This window comes from Mytilus galloprovincialis, chromosome 7, assembly GCF_965363235.1.
Source record: "Mytilus galloprovincialis chromosome 7, xbMytGall1.hap1.1, whole genome shotgun sequence".
Lineage (NCBI taxonomy): Eukaryota > Metazoa > Mollusca > Bivalvia > Mytilida > Mytilidae > Mytilus > Mytilus galloprovincialis.
The window spans coordinates 39,243,603-39,260,799 of record NC_134844.1 but is presented as its reverse complement, the minus strand read 5'-3'; the positions used below and the strand labels follow the sequence as shown (position 1 = coordinate 39,260,799).

The window sequence follows — 17,197 nt, the reverse complement described above, 5'->3', positions numbered from 1 at the left end:
ACATATTCAGATAATGGACAACGCCTCCGGATCTATCCTCATATGGCATTAATTTATTATTTCCTATCTAAATTAAAAATGTATACTCTTCAACAAAATGTATTAAAATATCCGGTTTCTTTGGAAATTAACGATTATCAAACCTTAAGATTTAATTAGGGCCCCGCCTTTAGGCGGGTCGCCCTATAGTGATCAGTCTGTCCGTCCGTCCGTCCGTAACACTTTAACTTTGTGTCCGCTCCATATCTAGAGAACCATTATGATTTCATACTTTATACTTTACATGTTTATTAACCACCACCAGAGGGCGTGTCATGATGTATGTACAACTTCCTAGGTCAAAGGTCAAGGTAAAAAAACTTTGGTTTCAGTTGACAACCCTGTGTCCTGTGGTGAAGATCGTGTCCGCTCTATATCTTGAGAACCGTTATGATTTCAAAGTTTATACTTGACATCCATTTTAACCAACACCAGAGGGTGTGTCATGATGTATGTACAACTTCCTAGGTCAAAGGTCAAGGTCAAAAACTTTGGTTTCAGTTGACAACCCCGTGTCCTGTGGTGAAGATCGTGTCCGCTCCATATCTAGATAACCGTTATGATTTTATACTTAATACTTAACATGTTTATTAACCAACACCAGAGGGTGTGTCATGATGTATGTACAACTTCCTAGGTCAAAGGTCAAGGTCAAAAACTTTGGTTTCAGTTGACAACCCCGTGTCCTGTGGTGAAGATCGTGTCCGCTCCATATCTAGATAACCGTTATGATTTCAAAGTTTATACTTGACATCCATTTTAACCACCACCAGAGGGCGTGTCATGATGTATGTACAACTTCCTAGGTCAAAGGTCAAGGTAAAAAAAACTTTGGTTTCAGTTGACAACCCCGTGTCCTGTGGTGAAGATCGTGTCCGCTCTATATCTTGAGAACCGTTATGATTTCAAATACAATACTTGACATCCATTTTAACCAACACCAGAGGGTGTGTCATGATGTATGTACAACTACCTAGGTCAAAGGTCTGTCTGTCTGTTGGTCTGTCCATCGCTAACAAATTTGATCCACACTATATTTTGAGAGGACAGCTGTTATTATTTCATACTTTATACCTGACAAACATTTTCAACTTAACATATATATTAACCAACACCAGAGAATGTGTCATAATGTATGCATCCTAGGTCAAAGGTCAGTCCGTCGGTCTGTCCATCCGTTCGTTGTTCTTAACAAATTGTGTCCGGTCTACCTCTCGAGAACCGTTAATATTTCATACTTTATACTTGACCGTCTGTCTGTCGGTTTGTACATGACACCAGAGTGTGTGTGACAAATAATGCTTCATATCAGATATCCATACAACTTATTTACCCCACGTTATTGACAGCGGGGCCCACAGAGATGGCTCCCATCTCAATGGTATCTAGTTGTTCTTGACACATAAAGTTATATTGATTTCGTGTCTCGTGTTCTGATGATGTTATTTGAAACTGTTATATATATTTTTATTCGATCAAGGAGTCAACTTGAACAAATGTGAAAGTATTGTTTTGTTTCTGATTATGGTGTGTTCTTTGTTTATATACGATGCTACAACTTCATCGTGCATTTACAGCTTCAACTTACAGAACCAAATTGTTGCAAATTGTGATAACAGAGGTTTTTTATCTGTAACTAGGAATCTGAACAGAAGTATACAATTGTTGGATCTCTCAAATAATTTGATCACTGTCATCTAAAACAAAACACATTAATAAACTACACGATAATAGACATTTTGATTTTAAACAGTAACAATATATCTGAAGTCCATGAATATGGGTTTGAAGGCTTACTTTCTTTAAAAATTCTGCGGATGGAAAAACATGATATTAAATTTTTCTAAGCTTCCTTTAAGAGTGTTTCGTCCTCTTGACAAGTTGATGGTTCTTGAAATAGGCACGAAACGAACAGCAATCGACTGTAAATAAATCGTTTGTTTATCCTGACAATGTGTTCTCTAACTTGAAAGTTTAAAAAATTTATCGATGGACTTGTTTGATAGACCTGAGTTTGGTGATGGATTTAGGTCACTCCAAAATCTAGCCATACTAAAATTTAGGAGGTGTTACATGAAATTCGGCAAATTATCAAATGAAACTTTCAGAAACTTTTCTCCGAAACTAAGAGAGTTATATATTACTCGTTGTCATCATTTCTTTTACATAGACAAAGGAATTCTTCGGTATTTTCCTCAATTGAACATTTTGGACCTGTCTCATTCCTATATACATTTGTACCAGGCACTGAATATACTTTATCTTTATCAAAACAAAAAGATGTCGGTTATTAACTTTCATCATGTAAGCGACAAAAATATCAATAACGACAAATTTCCGTATTCTGTAATAATTACAAAAGAACTAATGAGATATATGAGATCTATCTGCATAGAGGCTTTAGATTTGTCAGCGACAGGGATCGTAGATGATGAGTTTTATTCATTGTTTTCATTCCAGTACCCTGTGTGCTTCAAAACATTTATCAAATCTGTAAACAGAATACCGGCTACAACTGTCGATCACTATATGCAAACAGTTGTTTTCTTCTCAAAAGCTAAGCATATTAAAGCCTATGATATGTCTTATAGACTATATATTTGTCTCTCTCGTTTAATTGATTCTAAATGATTTCATATTTTACGTTTTTAATGTCTATAAATAGTCAAAAGAATACTTTCACGCATGCGTAGAACACAATACAGGAAGCACCTGTTTAAAACATTTCTCGTGAACTTTTTGAATAAAAACATTCAAGTTCTTTATTTTAAATGGAAATTGTCGAAAGATTTTGATGAAAATTTAAATCAATTATGACGAAAATGCCTTCGAATGACGAATCTACGACAAATTAACTTCAGATTGTGGTCGTTTGGGAAATATTGAAATTTTAAATGCGAACTGTCCGGGTTATTACATTTTTGATTAAATGACGAAATTATACTCCTGGTTGTTGAAATGCCGACTGACTGATTTTCTTGGGGAAATAATTATGATGATCATTCAATTATGGGGTTAATTAATAAATTACGGATAAGTGACCCATCTGATGGCGATAAGCGGATTAGTTGTAATCACAACTTGTAACACCTGTTGAAAATGTTAATTACCTGGAGTCATAAACTTGTCAAAAACATGAAGACAGGTAGATTTATAGTTTTTATTGCGAAAGTTTTTTTACACTTTCAAAATTAAAGTGACGAAATTGATTTGAAATACTTTCGTCAATGAGAAAACCCTTTCGTAAAATACGAAAGTGACGAGCGCTAGCAAAATCACTGCTTATAGTCCTAGACAATTTCTTAAACCGTTATATCTTGATGTATATCATCCCGAAAAATTCATTGAAAGTCAGGAAAAACAACATAATTTACAGGAGTCTTTTCATATAAACGGCAACTTACCGCCATCACTGGAATTTGTCCGCCTAACTCATATAACGACAGTGTCTGCAACTGTATCATTCTCATGCAAAATTGCATCGCTTAAATATTTTGATGTTTCATATAGTGTTTTTGAACAGTATCCAAATGTGTCAAATGAATGTGGAAAAAAAATTACATATTTAGATGTTTCTGGTTTATCTTCAAATATGACGTTCCAGTCAGTTTCCCTACCGAAACTCACTACTTTAAAAATGCCCCATGAAAGCATTGACAGAAGTATCTTTGAAGGGAAAAATGGATGGTCGGGCACGCACCAAAGCTTCAAATAATAGATCTGTCTTTCAATAACCTATGGACTTTAGATATGGAATTTTTCAACGATAAGAATATTACGCATTTTAATTTATCCAATAACCTTTTCAGGAAATTTCCAAGAGGTGTATATAAACTCCATAACCTAGAATCGTTAGATCTGTCAAACAATTTGATAACATCTATTGATGATACTATACACAAATGATTCGATGAGATTATCGTTCCAAATCAGAATTTGAGTTTGAATTTGAATAACAATGCTTTAGTTTGTTCATGCGACACTGTTGAGTTTCTGTTATGGCTTACAAAAAAAAGTATCTTTTGTAAACGGAAACAATTGTACTATGTCAAACAATTCGCATGCAAGTTAACCTAATTGAAGTCACCAAAGATATTAATAAGTATTTTGCTGACTGCCAAGCTACTTTATGGCTTAGGATTGGTATAGTATAAGAATCATGTACTTTTGGTGTTTCGATACCACTTTCAATTCTATATTATAACAGATGGAAACTTATTCTGTTTTTGTTTAGAAAATTTAGACGAGCCGTCGAGAAAGGGTTACATGTGAATTATAAATATGACGTATATATTTCGTACGAAGAAAGAAGCATATCATGGATAAAAAATCAACTCCTTAAAAAAGTTGAACATGAATGGGGACTAAAAACATTCGTACATGAACGTGACCTTATTCCTGGAGAATTCACGTCGGATTCTAAAGCACTTTCAATGCATCAAAGTAGACATGTAATTTTCATTATAACGGAACGTTTTGGTGAATACGAATGGGGGAATTTTGAAATCGAAAGAGCCAAATATGAGAAATACACACAAAATCTTATGAAAATTATAGTTATTTTACAAAATGTGCCCGTCAATGACATTCCGGAACAACTCGTGGATACATCAAATTATCTTCATTTATTGGCATGAACATGACTAGGTGGTTCAAACTAAAGACGTTGCTTTTTCTTAATTAGATATATGGATTAAGAAAACAACATGAATGGCTTCATAGGAAAATATGATGGAATATGTCAATAACATTTGATTTACCCTACATTGCTTTGACCGAAGCACATTATGCATGAATCGAGGAAGCGAGTTATATCCCATTTTTCGTTTTTCCTTCCTATACAGATGATATAGAGTCATCCCCTGAACTAACGTCAATTTTTAGTAATAAAAACACATGACTAAATAGTCGGCCTTCTGAATTTATTCGTTATATGCATGTCTTCCATTTTGGAAAATTCAAATTCAAAATATATAAATATTCTGGAACTTACTTTCAACAGGAGCTGAATATTTGAAAGTCACTGATGTGAAGGAACCGATAGAGTTGAAGAGCTGTATGCCCCAAAATATTACCAGTGTAAAAACATTCAAACGGGAGAACCAACGGTCTAATCCATATAAAAAAGGAGAAACGAGAAACACTTATGAACCACATAATGGAAGTTAAATATTTACATATTTGTACCTACAATAATCGACTGTTTTGTGAAAAAATGTCTTTAATTTACGTTTAGAAACATCTCGAAGCTCAATGCTATCATTTTAGTATACCAACGTACGATGCATAAATCCTAAAGAATACACCTACATTAAACGTTAAAAGCCAATAGCAACCGATGTAGGCAGTTCAAATATACAAACTTTACCATTTTCACCTCCTGTAATGAAACTGGATATAATTAGTTATCAAAGGTTCCAGGCGTATAATTTGATATACAAGGCTGTAGATAACAACAATTAGAAAACCCATACCGTATAGTCGGCTATTAAAAGGCCAGGTGTGAAAAATGTCAAACAAATGGCCTAAAAACAATTTACGAAAATAAAATATAACAGACACGCCATAAGGACTACAACTATAGGCACATGCAGAATCATATTAAGTTGTTGTTAAGTACAATGCAGAATGAGGTTGGTTGAAATCTGGATACTGTGATTCAATAATACTCGTTGGATATTAATTTTCGTGAATTTCATGAGTACCGGGAAACCACGAACTTAAATGTTCAACGAATTACAAATTTTCTTAAGGAATGAATGCAAACTTTGCCAAAACCACGGATTTGAATGCAAACGAGTTTTTCTCGATCCATGAAAATGGAAACCACGAAAATAAATAAAATCCGCAGTATCATAGTTTCTATTGGTGGGTACTAGTATTTGAATTTGATTTGTTTCTGTATTTTGAATACAAGAAATCTTAATTCCAAACTCTACTAAAAAATATTGGAACTCCAGTGTGTACTAGGATGATTCTACGTCCTACTGCATTTCAATTTGTACCCTAACCTTTATATCCGATGGTAGCACCTTAAAATGTAATATCAGCACAACTTCAAAACATACTCACTGACCATTTCGGTCACATAATATTTATATATGTGCCTTGTATTCCGAGAAAAAAAACATCTAGTGTGAATTACTCAATTTCAAATGTTAAAAAATAAATGAAATTGGGTATTTGATTTTAACCAGTTACTGCAACAAAAATATTCAATAGTTATGAATATGGTTTATAAGGCTTAGATATAGGAAAATGTGGTATGATTGCCAATGAGACAACTCTCCATCCAAGTAACAATTCATAAAAGTAAACCATTATAGGTCAAGGTACGGCCTTCAACGAGGAACCTTGGCTCACATCGAACAGCAAGCTATAAAGGGCACTACAAATTACCAGTGTAAAACCATTCAAACGGGAAAACCAACGGTCTAATCTATATAGAAACGAGAAACACGTATGAACTACATAATCAAACTACTGTATATCAGATTCCTGACTTAGGACAGGTGCAAACATTTGCAGCGGGATTAAACGTTTTAATTGTACCAAACCTTCTCCCCTTTCTGAAACAATAGTATAACATCACAACATAGAAAAACACACTGTAAAATATCAATTGGAAGGCCTAACTCAATCAAAAAATTCTTCAACTGAGGATTGGAAGTATTGGTCTTTTTTTAATATTACTTATCTTTTTTTTACCTATTGACAATACCTGACAAAGACAGGAATGAGTAACGACCACCTGAAAACGGATCGTTTGTTCATCCTTCCATTTACTTTCCACCATGTTAAGATAATGAAATTTTATCGTTGTACTTTGAGGTGATGTCAGTGAGTGCCTACATTTAATGTTTTCCAGTTAGTGTTTGATTACGGACACTAACGAAACTATAATAAAATTGAGAATGGAAATTGGAAATGTGTCAAGAGCAGACAACAGCCGAAGACCACCCGTTGGTCTTCAATGCAGCGAGAAACTCCCGCACCCGGAGGCGTGCTTCAGCTAGCCCCTAAACAAAAAATACATACATTTTGAATCTATGTTGATAAAAAGTAATGTCATAGGTTTGAGGACTCACCATATGTACTTGGCTAGCTCCAATAATCTGCCGGAAACGTTCGTTCTGAAAGGGAAAATAATAAGTAAGGTTGAAAACGTCTATTATGTGTAGTAAATAGTTGAAAGCATCTTTTATCCTATCATGTTGTAAATTTTTCATATTTTATGAATCATTGCTATAGCATCTAGAAATTCCTTTTATCTTGTATTTGTGTAAGGGTAAAATGTACAACATCTGTTTGGATCAAGAGTTGCTCAGTTTTTAGTGTTTTATGTTGTGTTGTGTTTACTGTTGTCTGTCTTTTGATGGTTTTCAGAATTAGTGTTTTGCATGGCTTTGTCAGTGTGTGTTCATTAAACGTGTTTGAATGTTCCATTAGTATCTATAGATAATCTAATAAAGTTCTGAAATATGATCAATATTTAAGAACAGATGGATATTGAACTAATGTAATTTACACCTCATATAACCCTAAGAAACCTGTTCCAACAAACCTTACAGTTAAAACACTTGAAAAATGGGAAATCACTTTACTTTATTAATTTAACATTAAACTGTTAAATGATCTGGTTTATTATATACCATTCGATATATTAAAAAATTGTGACCAATTTTCAAGTCCATCCGTGCATCTGAACGGTTAGCTCAAGCAAATAAAAACAAATACTTAACGTTAGAACGAATAACAAATGAAAATGGTTTTATTCGTTGAAACTCAAATCTACGAGGGAAACTATAAGCAAGCCTCTTTTTGTTTTTTGTCTAGGTTGTGATATTATTCTGCTGTGAGTGTATAATTGTATTGATGACTCTATAATATAAAAAATAGAAGATGTGGAATGATTGCCAATGAGACAACTCTCAACAAGAGACCAAAATGACACAGAAAAATATAGGTCACCGTACAGCCTTCAACAATGTGCAAAGCCCATACCGCATAGTCAGCTATAAAAGGCCCCGAAATGACAATGTAAAACAATTCACACGAGAAACCTAACGGCCTTATTTATATAAAAAATGAACGAAAACAAATATGCAACACATAAACAAACGACAACCACTGAATTACAGGCTCCTGACTTGGGACAGGCACCTACATACATAATGTGGCGGGGTTAAACATGTTAGCGGGATCCCAACCCTCCTACGAACCTGGGACAGTGGTATAACAGTACAACTTAAAAACGAACTATAAAAATCAGTTGAAAAAGGCTTACCCAACAGATGGACAAAAGTTCAAGCGAACGTGGCCGGGTACTTGTACATCCCAAAAAACAAAATGACACTAGAAACAGATCTGAGAGTACTCGCAGTTAATTGATAGCTAGTTCAAAGCTACTAACAACTAATAAAAAAATCATGCATCTAAGACTAAATCTATAAGTAAACATTTAGTACGGTGACCAGACCCAATTTTTTAAAAATTTAATCGTCAAACATACTATATGGCTATATTATATATCATTGGATTCGGAAAAATAAGTAATTTTGAAATATCGATGTCGTCAAAAAGAAATGTGGTAACAGTTTTGCAAAAAACAAGGTCAAAAATCAAATTTTGCTTTTATTTTTTTTTTCTCTTCCATAGTATTAAAATTTGAAGATATATACAACAATTAAGGTTAAATTTCTGATACAGACATTTTTTCAAATCAATTAACAATGAATTATCTCAAAAATGTAAAATAAAAAAATGAATTAGGTAATTGTTTATTCTGGAAAGTGGCGTTTTTCAAACACTTGTCCGATCTATTATACACTTGTACTGTTAAAGTTACAATAGTTACCTTGCCGGCTGACACTCAACCCCAGCAACAACGGATACATATTCTTATTTTACCTGAAGTCTACTATCATGAAGACGAATCAAAGAGATCCACACAACAGAATAATGCCAGGTATATCTTCTGGTTCCCTTCAATGAAAACACAACATCCTGCAAGAATTCTGCTGACATATGCCCTTTAAAATACACAGGGTGAAATGAATCATTTAACTATCGCCAACCGTTTTGTAAAACTGACGGAATAGGGGGTTTAGCACCGGTAATGCGGCCCAAATTTTTAGTGTGAAACGAAATACGTAAAACATGCTGTATCAGTGCCGCCTCACAGAGAGGTAAACTGACGAAACTTACATCTTAACTGGTGGCAAGCTTGACGCGCTTTGGAAAAAAAATGATGGAATGGTTTTAAAGAGATTTTTCTAATCATCAAACTTTGGAATTAACTTCAAGGGCTTCATCTTTGTCAATATTATCAAAACTCTAAAAAAAAACTAACACTGAAATAGTCGTACGTGTCCTTCAAAGTCTTTATGAATGTTGGGGAAAGACACATAGTTAGTGAATGGGTAAGAATCTTTCCCCATCCTTTACACTGCTAATATTCCCCACCTACACACACAACGTTCTGACTATGTAAAGCTCACATCAGGTAAAATCATAGGGGATGTGTTTTGCAGTCAGGAATACTTCTCCCCTGAATAATCTAATACACTTTGGTGGGAGCTGTAGTCTTTGTGCGACGTTCCCTTTTGTCAGAGATGTTTATGTCGTAGCGGTAAAACCTATCTGCTACTGTGTGCGTTACAGAAATTCATTGGGACATATTTTTTTATTTGTCAGCTGCAAGGTTTTACCTTTCTTAACATACATTGAACCAATGTGATACTATCTCTGATGTAAGTTGTGAGTGATGGAACAAAGGATTTTAGGGAAATTGCACCAAATTAGACCTGCATGATTTTCTCATGGTGCCGTTACCTTGGAAAAGCGAAATTGAAATTGGACCTACAGGGTGTGACATCACATGTTCTATGGTAACAATATCTCTACATTTTGCCAAAATCAGTACAGTCTAAATACAAGTTATGGATGTATGTGAACTAAAAGTTTTTCCGCCGATTTATATTTAAGGTTTGTTTTTGTGGTCATGTTTTCAAACGTTTTTAATTTTGACTTTAATATTGGACTATAAAAACTCCTTGACTGGATCTAAAGAAAGAGCACTAGTGATAAAATGTTTAGACATGTTCAAGCCTTCCTATACAGCTGTGAGCAAAGAATCTCGAATATCTCTTGTAGGATGCATTCTAGACGAGAAATTGATAAGACATGGAGGAAGGGATCCACATCAAAGGGATCAATCATGAATAATCCAGGTGGTCCACAATGGCAATAACATGTTCTTCATCTCTTTTCATTGTCGTTGGTTTTTTTTCTACCTTGTGAATTTGCCTTATTTGTAGTAATGTCAGCCCTTTCAGCGTTACAAGACTAAGTGATTCTAGGAAATGTCTAGTAAGAGTCCATCTAACAAGCGCGGACTTTTGATTTGTTATGCCTACATTCCCTCTGATCCCCTTGAGGCTTTTATAACGGTCTTTTCTGATGCCATGTAGGGCCATGTACCGTTAAAATGTATAAGAGTCTGTCTAAAAGCAAAAAAGCCATCAATAAAAGGTGATCGACTATTCTCAGAAAGTTGAAACATATCGTGTATGTAGACTGGTATCCACCTTCCCTAATTGGTACGGTTGGTTACAAAAACATTTGAGATGACGATCTCAAGGAAGTGACCAATTTCTCTCTCGTTCTCCTCTACCTTTTGACAGCAAAATGTCTACTGCTTCAAGGAACACATCCCAGTATTTGAATGTAAGTGATACAGCACATCCCCATTGCTTATATGTAATCTGTAAGAGGCTGTATATGAGCTCCGAATAGCTCCGTCATATGAACATAAGAACTTGTGTCTGGCTTGATTAGCTGAAAAAATGCTTCTCAGATAAATGAATTTGATATTATTGATTAATAAAGGTATGAAATATAATATAAATGTTAATTATTCTAGATGTTGCGTTAAAAAAATGATGAAATTAAATTGAAACGTTCTCTATTAAATGCAAAATATAAGTGTTAATCTTTTACATAAACTCCTTAATAACGGATTAATTTTGCTAAACTTTATTTGAAATCGTTAAAGTAAGGTGTAACAACAATGTATATAATAACAGACATCATATCACGAATGCTATTTTACAATATATACCTCAAAATTCTGCTAAATCGATTTCTGGTTCAAATAAACTTGCGTACTTTAAAACCCATTTTACGAAAATTGCACCGTACGATTTTTTGACGACAAGTCAAAATGTTAAGTTTAACCTTTGAACTACCAATACTGTGATTTATAGCCGTATAGTCCGAATGACAATTAAACTCCTTAAATAAGCAACTTTTCCTTACTCGGTCACCGTACTAATTACGATTATACACTAACAGCAGAAATCGTAGACAAGGCACATGGTTTCGCGGATTTATTTACGAATATTCATCATAAGTAAAGTCCAAAAAAGAGAATTTTACAGAAAAACGAGAAAAACTGATAATTAACAACACCTCCTTATAAAACACTCCTTTTATTATATAACCACTCTTACAGTATGTATTCATCAATAGAATCTACCAAAACTTCCGGTTTCTTAGGAAAGTATATATTATGAGCACTTTAGATTTGTTTGCTCTTGACCCATATAGTTACTTTTGTTATTTGTGTCTTATGTTCTGGTGGTTTTATTTCATATGCATTTTTTATATTTTGTTATAAAACAAGGAGTAAACATGAACAACGGTAAAAGAACTTTTTGGCTTTTGATCATTGTGTGGATTATGTTTATGTATGGTGCTACAACTTTATCGTGCAATTACAGCTTAAACTTAAAGAACCAACTTGTGGCCCATTGTGATAACAGAGGTTTTATAACTGTACCAAGGAATCTGATCAAAAATATCAAAGTGTTGGATCTCTCACATAATTTGATCACTGTCATCAAAAACAACACATTTATAAACTATACGAAAATGGACATTTTGATTTTAAACAGTAACAATATATCTGAAGTCCATGAATATGGTTTTGAAGGCTTACGTTATTTACGGATTTTGAGGATGGAAAATAACGCTATTAATATTTCTAAGCTTCCGACAAGAGTGTTTCGTCCGTTTGAAAATTTGATTGTTCTTGAAATAGGCAGGAATGAAGAGCAATGGATGGTACATGAATCGTTTGTTTACCCAGACAAAGTATTCTCTAACTTGAAAAGTTTACAAAATTTATCTATCGACTTGTTCGATCGACCTGAGTTCGGTAATGGATTTAAATCACTGCAAACTCTAGCCGTATTAAATTTTAGGAGGTGTTACATGAGATTCGGAAAATTATCAAATGAAACTTTCAGAAATTTTTCTCCGAAACTAAGAGAATTATATATTACTCGTTGTCATCATTTCTTTCACATTGACAAAGGAATTCTTCGGTATTTTCCTGAATTGAACATTTTGGACCTGTCTCATTCCTATATACATTTGTACCAGGCACTGAATATACTTTATCCTTATCAAAACAAAAACATGTCTGTTATCAACTTTCACCATATAAGCGACAAAAGCATCAATAACGATAAGTTTCCGTATTCTGTAATAATTACAAAAGAACTAATGAGATATCTGAGCTCTATCTGCATAGAGGCTTTAGATTTGTCAGCGACAGGCATAGTAGATGACGAACTTTATTCATTGTTTTCATTCCAGTACCCTGGGTGCTTCAAAACGTTTATCATATCTGCGAACAGATTGCCGTCAACGACTTTAGAACGCTATATGCAATATGTTGTATTCTTAACAAGAGCTACGAATCTTAAAACCTTTGATATGTCTTATCTGCCTGCACAATATCTGAAACCGTTATTTCTTGATGTGTATCATCCCGGAAAGTTCATTGGAAGTCATAATCAGGAAAAACAACATATTTTTCATCAATCTTTTCATATAACTATTAAGCTACCGCCCTTAATAGAATTTGTCCGCTTTACTCATATGACAGTAGTGTCTGCGCCTGTGTATTTCACATGCAAAAATGCAACGCTAAGATATTTTGATATTTCATTCAGTATTTTTAAACAATATCCAAATGTGTCAAATGAATGTGGAAAAGAACTTATATATTTAGATGTTTCTGGATTATCTTCAACAATAATGTTTCAGTCCATTTCCTTTCCGAAACTTACTACATTGAAAATGACCCATGCCAGCATAGACATAAGCATAATTGAAGGAAGACAATGGATGCTCGGGCACGCACCTAAACTCAAAAATGTAGATCTGTCTTTCAATAACCTATGGACTTTGTCAGATACGACATTATTTAATGATAAGAATATGACCCATTTTAATTTGTCCAATAACTTTTTCAGGAGAGTTCCTAGAACTGTATCTAAACTCCGTCATCTAGAATCGCTAGATCTGTCAAATAATTTGATAACATCTATTGATTATACTATACGAAAATGGTTAGATGAGATTATCGTGCCAAATCAGAATTTGAGTTTGAATTTGAATAACAATGCTTTAGTTTGTTCGTGCGATACTGTTGATTTTCTGTTATGGCTTACAAAAACAAAAGTATCTTTTGTAAACGGAAACAATTACACTTGTACAATGTCAAACAATTCGCAAGCCAATCTTATTGAAGTCACCAAAGATATCAGTAAGTATTTTGCTGACTGCCAAGCCACCACGTGGCTTAGGATTGGAATAGTATTAGTTTCGTGTACTTTTGGTGCTTCGATACCATTTTCGGTTTTATATTATTACAGATGGAAACTTATTCTGTTTTTGTTTAGAACATTTAGACGAGCCGTCGAGAGAGGTTTATATGTAAATTATGAATATGACGTATATATTTCCTACGAAGAAAGAAGCATATCATGGATAAAAAACCATCTGCTTCCAAAAGCTGAAAAAGAATGGGGATTGAAAACATTCGTACATGATCGTGACCTTATTCCCGGAGAACTAACATCAGATTCTAAAGCACTTTCAATTCACCAAAGTAGACATGTTATGTTTATTATTACGGAACGATTTTGTGAATACGAATGGGGTCCTTTGAAATCGAAAGAGCCAAATATGAGAAATACACACAACATCTTATGAAAATTATAGTTATTTTACAAAATGTGCATGTCAATGATGTTCCAGAACAACTCGTGGACATATCAAATGATGTTATCTTCATTAAATGGGATGAACATGAAACTGAAATTTCAGAAAATCAAACTAGGTGGTTCAAACTAAAGACATTGCTTTTTCTTAATTAAGAAAATTATAAACAGCTTTTTAAATCTGATGAAATATGTCAAATATATCTTATTTACCATTTAGATATATTTTTCTTTCTTTAGTACAGTCGGTTAAAGAAGTTAACACTGAAATAAGCGATATATGTTAATACATTTTTTGGAACAGATTTAAAATAAATGGGTACTATCAAAATTCGATGTGATAACTATAAGTCGCCGTACTTTTTTCGGAGAAAATATGTGTTTATTCAAGAATTGAATTGGTGTTTTTTTGTAAGTTTTTGTGCCAATAAACAAAAAATAAACGTTGATCGAAACATATTTGTATTATACTAAAAATTGTGCGTACAACCCTGTTAAATCACAAAAAAAAAAGAAACGTTTAATTTTGATAATAACGTGTTAATGCAACAACCGTGAATATTCTAATTACACTCCATTGATCGTTTGTATCTTATGCATTGTTGTAACATAGCACAGTAAGCACGTGTTGTCAGGAATGTGTTTTAGGAAATAAAATTTTATTTTTGAAATGCCTATCGATTGTTGTCTGCAAATAATTAGTACGGATTATTATGGAACATGCATGTAATGTAACAGTCAGTTTCTAATATATTTTTTAAAAAGACATTTGTTCTTTTTCCCTTTTGTTACTTTTTAGAATAACATTAAACATCTCCTCAAACTGCAGATTTTTTTCTAATTTTGATATCTTAATGTGATTAAATTGAATATATTCAAACTACTCTATAAGTGCCAAATACTATATTCGTTAATTTAGAAATATATCTGTAATTCTGAAGTTTTTCTATTGTGTATTTTAAAAAATAAGAATACATATTTTAAGATATTGAATATTAAAGATCTTATAAATGTTTAATTTTTTATTTTTGTTAATATCGAATTCAATTACGTAGTACATATATTGCAAACAAAAACAATGATCAAAATAATTTAGATGTCGGCGTCCACAGCTCATATAAAAAAAATTAGATGAGGTATGAATACCTGTGAGACAACTATCCACCAAAGACAGCTGTACGGTCTTCAAAAATTAGAAACTACCATATTGTCGGCTTATTCATTAACGACTATCAATCTCAATCGCAAAAATATACTTTTATCTTTGAAAAAATGAATGAAACAATGACATATGTTCATGCCAATTCACCTTCAATTTTGTTGATCATGATCTCATGGTACGTTTTAAAAAATGTCATGCTTTCCTCACACAAAAACACATTTAAATAATAACCTGAAGAAAACAAATTTAAACACTAACTTTTAGGTAAAAAAAAATAAAAGATAAAAATCAGAAAATGGAAACAACTCTTTCTGAATTCTATGCGTCCGTAATGTTTTTTTTTCAATTTACTTTCATCAGGAATGTTTTTCGGAATATTTAAAAGCCATAGATGTTAAAAAACAAAACCTTTGAACAAACATGGCATAAATATAATAGCCAAATATATATGACGTCAACTTTGCCAGAGTGAGTTGTGGCCTTAGTTTTTTTCTCTCATAATTTGTAAAAACGAATAGTACACCAGCAGCGGTATTAACCAAATGAGGTAGAAAATCGCTGGGTCCGAAGCGCTTTTCGAGATTTGCCTTTACAAGGAAAGTTGAAAACCAAATATTTGAAAGATAATTATAGGGATATATAAGAGTTGATACAGTCAAAGAGCTGTATGACCAAATGGTATGTTATTAAAGAAGGGCGAAAATATTAGAGGTACAGTCGAACTCATGTATCGATTATAAACTGAAAAGGTCATGGCTAAAAAATAAAAAGACAAACAGAAAAATAAAAGCACAAATACCACAACATAGAAAACGAAAGACTAAGCAAAACGAACCCCACCAAAAACTGGGTTTGGTCTCAGGTGCTTCGGAAAGGTAAGTAGATCCTACTCCACATGTAGCACCCGTCATGTTGCTCATCTTATTACAAACCCGGTTTAAATGATTACTATATCGACATAAGGATTAAGATGATGATACCTTTCGTTGATTGATTGTGCACCAGAAGCGGTGATGACCAAGTGCTGTAAAAATGGTTTTGTGAATTATGTAATCTCTTTTATAGCTATTGCACGTATGTTTGAGGTTTTGTCAATAACAATAGCAATGTAATTATTATGGTTCGAAGTATTTCGATTTTCTAATAAGTCAAAAGTAAGAAAAGTTACCATTCGTCCACTTTTATTAAATATCATCACTTTAGATTTATCATAATTTATTTCAAGCCCCCGATTTTCACAATAGTTATAAACCTTGTTCATACAATTATGTAACCCTTCAGCTGATTCTGATAAAAGAAGTAAATCATCTGCATACAATAAACTATTAAGGAACTGATCCAAGTGATACAGGACAACATGAAGTATCAAAAAACTTAGTTATGTCATTAATAAATACATTAAAACGACTTGGACTAAGATTGTCCCCCTGGAACACACCAACACTAGATGAAAAAAAAACCTCTGAGAGTGAAGAATTATCTAATTTAACTCTAAGCTCTATATTGCTATACATGGATTTCAGTAAGGATAAAAACTTTCCACCCACCTCTGCTCTTATTAATTTGAATAAAAGTGCAGGGTGTAGGACAGAATCAAATGCCTTTCTAAGATGAATAAAACAGGCATATACCATTTTTGATTTATTTAAATATTTATCCAAAATAGTCTTTAATTTAAAAATATGATCTGCTGTTCTACAACCTGGTCTAAATCCAATTTGTTCATCTGAAATGATACAATTAAGTTGTAAAAACTTTTCAAATCTGGAATTTAAAATAGAGTTAAAAAGCTTTGACAGGCAACTAGTAATGGTATATTATAAATATGACGTATATATTTCCTACGAAGAAAGATGCATTTCATGGATAAAAAATCAGCTCCTTACAAAAGTTGAACATGAATGGGGACTAAAAACATTCG

At 33.2% G+C, this 17,197-nt stretch overlaps 2 pseudogenes; both read left to right on the top strand.

Moving 5' to 3' along the window:
* The first annotated feature begins 1,497 nt into the window (after positions 1-1,497).
* Positions 1,498-4,676, top strand: LOC143082950 (toll-like receptor 2; annotated as a pseudogene).
* Positions 4,677-11,650: 6,974 nt separating this feature from the next.
* LOC143082949 (toll-like receptor 4) lies at positions 11,651-15,127 on the top strand (annotated as a pseudogene).
* Positions 15,128-17,197: the final 2,070 nt, after the last annotated feature.